The sequence below is a fragment of the Meriones unguiculatus genome (assembly GCF_030254825.1).
Source record: "Meriones unguiculatus strain TT.TT164.6M chromosome 13 unlocalized genomic scaffold, Bangor_MerUng_6.1 Chr13_unordered_Scaffold_57, whole genome shotgun sequence".
NCBI classification, from domain to species: Eukaryota; Metazoa; Chordata; class Mammalia; order Rodentia; family Muridae; genus Meriones; species Meriones unguiculatus.
This window is the reverse complement of record NW_026843663.1, coordinates 544,297-550,532: the sequence shown is the minus strand read 5'-3', so window position 1 is coordinate 550,532 and position 6,236 is coordinate 544,297.

The window sequence follows — 6,236 nt, the reverse complement described above, 5'->3', positions numbered from 1 at the left end:
GTTAGAATTTAGATGAGGGAAGACTGCCTGTAAAACACTCCACAGAGCAGTAGTATGCTAACCAGGCCTGTTAGAGATTAGGATCCCGGGATACATGTTTGCTCACAAGGATTATCTAGAAATGTGGCAGGATGAGGTTTCTAATTTGTAATTTTCCAACGTGTATTTATTAATTCATGAATGTGAATGAAAACATACCAGATTGGTGGGTGTACAATTTGGGTCAGGTAGCTTGATCCAGTGAATATTGAATTTCAAATTAAGGGACTGTCCTATGCCTGTATGTACAATCCTCATTGACATAGTTCTGTCAGTTCAAATTTGAGACACAGGCTAGTGGATAAAGCTATGTCTGTCAGGTTACCAGTCTCAGCAGCTAATATTGGACACAGGGGAAACATTAAACAGTATCTTATTAATGGCTTTCCCTCTACCACAGAATGGCCTGTGTTTTTCAAAGTCTGTATGCCTATGTGTTTTTTCAACTAAGAGCTTAAGAGCACTGGCTGCTCTTCCAGAAGTCATGAGTTCAATTCTCACCAAGCACATGGTGGCTCACAACCATCTATAATGAGATATGGTGCCCTCTTTCAGTGTACAGGTGTGCATGCGTGTAGAACATTGTATACATAATAATAAATAAATAAATACTTAGAAAAGTCAGTTGTTGGTATTATTAAATTTTTTGTTGATGCATCATTTTCCTAGTCTCTTATTAGTTAATATTCTCTGATAATCCCCAGTCATTAAGAATTTCATTCCTTTTTCTCTAGTACGTTGATATTTGTTTTGTTTAAAGCAATGTCTCCTGTAGATCAGCTTTTCACTTGTTATATAGTTTACACTTTATTTCAACACTGAATGTTACCTCTACTGCCCAGTGCCTAGAACACAGTCTTGCAAGTCTTTTCAGGTGGACCCTGACTGGTCTCTGTGAAGTAAAAGAGACCAGTGAATGAGTGTCCACTGACAGCCCTGGTTTTCCTGTTTTTTTTTGTTTGTTTGTTTGTTTGTTTGTTTTTTTTTTTTTGAAGATGGGACTTGTGTGAGAATTGAGTTCACTGACCTACTTTGAAGCTGGTTACAACACAAAAAGGGAGGATGAGGAGGAAAGATGGTAATGAGTCAGGTAATCAATTTCAGACAGTCAGTAAAAGTGAAAACTGGATGTTTGAGGGGATTCATACACAATGAAATCAAGAATATGTATTAAGAGCTGAGATTGTTTCTGGAAAGCAAATTTTGATAGTTGAACTAGTTAAAACAATACAGAAGATCTGGAGAAACTGGTGTGGTACTGCCTAACAGGAATGTTTCCCCCATTTGAAATTGCAAAACCAGAGAGAAAAGGTGAGTAACAATTGATGTGCACTAATATATACCTGAAGTCCTCGAAGAATATTGGACCATAAGGCCATTTTCAACTTTTAAAAATAATTTTTAAGATTATAATGAAATTGTTTTAACGTACTCATTCCTCTCTACTCTCAGGTCTCAAATGCTGGGATGAATGGTTGAGGAGCCTACTTACCAAAGCAAAGTAGACCTTGCTGTCAGGTCCTCCCAGCATCCCTCAGTCCTTACCTGTTACAAGGTATGGGTGTCAAACACAGATCTCTAGCCCAGGAGTGGAGCTGCCCTCCTCCCAGCTGTCCTTCCTTATGTATTCTAACCGTTTTAGTTACCTGGTCATTTTCATTTATCATTTATCCTTCTAGACCTTTGTTCTGGCTCTCCACTTCCCTCTCTCCTCTCGTCTCACATAGCTCAGGGTCATGTCAACTCTAAACTGTCCCAGATTTTCCTGTGTATGACTATGTTCTCTTGTCTATCTATAATAAACTTTTTACTCCAACATTTCTAGGTACAGCCATATCCTTTTTGTTTTATTTCTCATTTTCATTGAGCTCTCATTAACTACTCCTTGCTCTCAAATCCATGGCCATTTGTTTCTTTAATGGTTGTTACTCTTTGGCTTTGACTGAAGTTTTGATGAAGGACTTCCCAACTATGAGGTAGAGGTGATTGCACTGGACACTGAGTGTGTAATGGAATGTGCAACATAAATGGCTTGTATCTGGGAAGATGAGCAGGTGCCCTGGAAAAGTGGAAGATTGTATTTTAAAACATTTCGAAGATGAGGATGTTGCAGGATATCTGATCCCAGTGTGATACCTGAGATTGTGAACTGTAAAAACCCGTGCTTTGTTTGGTGTGGGTGAGCCCTAATACAAACCTTAATTCCAAGAACTTACAATTTATTGTAAACAAGTCATTACGGTATGGTTCCATCAGCCCTATAACATGCCTTTAATTCAAAAGCTCTCTGTGCACAGGATTTATTAATGTTAATTCTAGGTCAAGAGGTAAAGCAAGAAACCAGCTAACGGGGATTAAGGAGTAAGTGGAACTTTCAGCTGAAATGTATTTAAGACAGAGTGTAAAAGTGGAAGGAGTTTTAGCTTTGTAGATTTTGGGCTTTTTGAGCATTGAGCTAGAAGCCTTTGGCCTTGGGTTCCTTTTGCCTATCGCCCCCAGAGCTGTCATCTGAACTGGTGAGCTTTTGGAGCTTCTTCCTCTTAGAGGTAAGGTGAGTAGCAAAATCAGATGGGTGCTCTCTTTGCCTTTTCTGTGCTAGCAGGTTTTAAAATCGAATAATTGGGATTTTCATTCTTTTAGAACAAAACTAGGGCTCTGTGTACCCATAGGGGTTAGGGCAAAGCTAGAATGCCTCTGTTATCTGCATCATTTGACCTTTGATCCACTGATAGAGGGGCTACTACTTTTCTGAGACTCAGCTTTATTGTTCAAGCTAATGAGGAACTCTGGGCAGGCATAGCAGTCAGGAGCAATAGTGGGAGGTAGTTGATGGGTTTGTTCTGGGATTTTCCTCTGATGTAGCTCTAAAGAGCTGTGAGTGAGACCAGAGGCCATGTCATTCTGAGTGTGGGGCCATTTTCCCAGGCCAGGAAGAGAAGGCTGCTGACCTCTCACAGCCTGATCTGCTTTGAAAGAGATGGACTGTGGTTCAGACTGTGGTTCAGGCTGTGGTTCTGTTGGTCTCCATGTGGTGATCTCGGCAGAGACCCTTGGCCTTCAACCCTTCCTGAGTGTTTATTGACCAGAGAAGTGAGGATTTTGTGACCTGAGCAGTAGAAAGTTGTGGTGCTTATAATTTGACTACCTAGTGTGCACACACAGGCATAGGTATTGCAGTGGACAAATTGGAAAACTGAAGGTCTCATTTCTAGAAATGATGAACGTTGTATTCCACATACAGTTTTGTGTAACAAATTTTACAAATCATTTGAAACTAGAAGAAAAGAGGTGGTGGTGGTCATTTTTCAGCAATACTTGATTACGTTTTGTTGTTGTTGTTGTTTTTTACCTTTCAACTACCACTAGTCACAATGGTGTGATTTAGGGAAATTCAATTCGAGGGTACAAAAGGAATTTCTGAGATGCAGAATTTTGTCAGGTGTGCCTGGTTTTAGGTAAGTGGATAGGGCAGATTCCACATCTTATGACATAATTCATGCAGCAAGAAAAAGATACTAAATTATTCTCCAACATTTTTTGTGTGTGAGTGTCGGCAAGGGCTGGGCTGTGCCTGAACCCACAAGGGGACATGAGGGACTGCAAGCCATAGCCCAGCTTTATGATCACCTCCATTTTCCAAGAGACTTCCAGAGTAAAAGGACTCTCTGTAAAGGAGGTTAGTAGCAGCTGGAGTGTCAGAAATATAACAGTTTAGGTGTCGCTTTGTGTTTGTCTTGTAGCAGTTGTGAAATCTGTGTTTATTTAATTTGTATTAATTACAAAATAAAAGTTATCTCTGGTCCAGTGCACATTTTTCATGCTAGAGTTTCCTTAGGTCTTTTCACGTAAACTTGGCTATATTTTAGGCTTATGTTTTTGGCTTTTTCTCTCACCCCTTCATTCTTTCACAAACACACTGTACACATTCTTCTTGATTATTGAAGTTTGTGGTAAGTACAGAAATCACAACTTGCCAGAAGATTATGAGATTCATGACAATAGAATCATCCCTTATTTTTCTGTTTTCCTCTGTTTCTTACCAGGTGGCTTTTCTGATATGAGATTGAGATTTTGAATTCTCCTTTAACAAGCACATAAAGATCATTTGCACTTATGTCTGTAGAAGGCAGAAGAGACAACATGGAGGTAGGTGATACCACTTGGCCAGTTTACTCCTTTTCTTTGGACATTTTCTTTAGGTGATCTATCCTTTTTCTTCCAAAGTTTTATTTGTCCAGTGGTCTCCATATTCCTTAGTCTTTCAGAGGCTCTCTGTGGTAGAATCCTGCCCTGTTCCCTGTTTTCTCCCTCTTCTGATGTCCATCCCATTGGCCTTTCTGAGTGAGGATTGATTATCTTACCCAGGGTCCTCCTTCTTCCTTAGCTATACAGATTTCAGTATGATTATCCTATATTATATGTCTAATATCCACCATATGTGTCCTTCTGCTTCTGGGATACCTCACTCAGGATAATCTTTTCTAGATCCCACCAATGGCCTGCAAATTTCATGATTTCCTTGTTTTTAATTACTAAGTAGTATTCCATTGTGTAAATGTGCAATTTCTGTATCCATTCCTCAACTGAGGGACATCTGGGTTGTTTCCAGCTTCTGGCTATTATGAATAAACCTGCTTTGAACATGGTGGAGCAAATTTCCATGTTATGTACTTGAGCATCATTTGGATATATGCCTAGGAGTGGTATAGCTGGATCTTGAGGAAGCACTATTCCTAATTGTCTGAGAAAGAGCCAGATTGATTTCCAAAGTGGTTTTACAAGTTTATATTCACACCAACAATGGAGGAGGGTTCCCCTTTCTCCACATCCACACCAGCATGTGTTGTCAATTGAGTTTTTTATCCTAGGCATTCTGATGGGTGTAAGGTAAATCTCAGGGTAGTTTTGATTTGCATTTCCCTGATGACTAAGGACTTTGAGCATTGCTTTAAATGTTTCTCTGCCATTCAATATTCCTCTGTAAGATTTAGGGTTGGAGAAGATACTTTCCTAGTCTGTAGGATGTTGTTTTGATCTGATGACAGTCTTCTGCTTTACAGAAGATTTTCAGTTTCACGAGGTCCTATTTATTGAATGTTGATTGTAGAGCCTGTGCTGTTGGTGTTCTTTTCAGGAAGTTGTCTCCTGTGCCAATGAGTTCAAGGCTCTTCCCCACTTTTTCTTCTAACAGATTTGTTGTATCTGGTTTTATGTTGAGATCTTTGATCCACTTGTGCTTTAATTTGGTTCAGGGTGATGAATATGGATCTATTTGCATTTTCTACATGTAGACATCCAGTTAGACCAGCACCATTTATTGAAGATTCTGTCATTTTTCCATTGTATGGTTTTGGTTTTTTTGTCAAAAAAATAAATAAAGTATCCGTAGCTGTGTTGGTTTATTTCTGAGTCTTCTGTTTGATTCCATTGATCCACCATTATGTACCTATGCTAGTAGCATGCAGTTTTTTATTATTATTGCTCTGTGGAACAGTTTGAGATCCAGAAGATCTGTTGTTGTACAGATTGTTTTAGCAATTCTGGATTTTTTGTTTTCTATATGAAACTGACTTTTTTTTCTTTAAAGGTCTGTAAAGAATTGTGTGGGTATGTGATAGGAATTGTACTGGATCTGTAGATTGCTTTTGGCAGGATGGCCATTTTCATTGTTTTAATCCTACCAATCCATGAGCATGGGAGCTCTTTTCTTCTTCTGATATGTTTTTTCAATTACTTCCTTCAGAAACTTGAATTGTTTTTTAAACAGGTCTTTCAGTTGTTTGGTTAGAGTCACACCAAGGTGCTTTATGTTATTAGTGGCTATTTTGAAGGTTGTTTTTACCCTAATTTCTTTCTTGGCCCTTTTGTCTTTCATATATAGGAGGGCTACAGAATTTTTGTTAATTTTGTATCCAGCCCTTTTGCTGAAAGTGTTTATCAGCTGAAGGAGTTCTCTGGTTAAATTATGGGATCACTCATGTATATCATCATATGCATGGGACAACTATTGCCACCTCTGCTGAGCAGGGAGACCCATGTTTGGGCAAGGGTAATTACAGGGGGGGTTGAATATTCGACACTCTCAATCCTCAGAGATGTCCATGGGTGACCTGGCTACAAAATCTCCAAAATCACAGATTTTCCCCTCTCACCCAGGAAACCTCAATGTGGATGTTCTGGCTTCAGCAGCCCCTCCA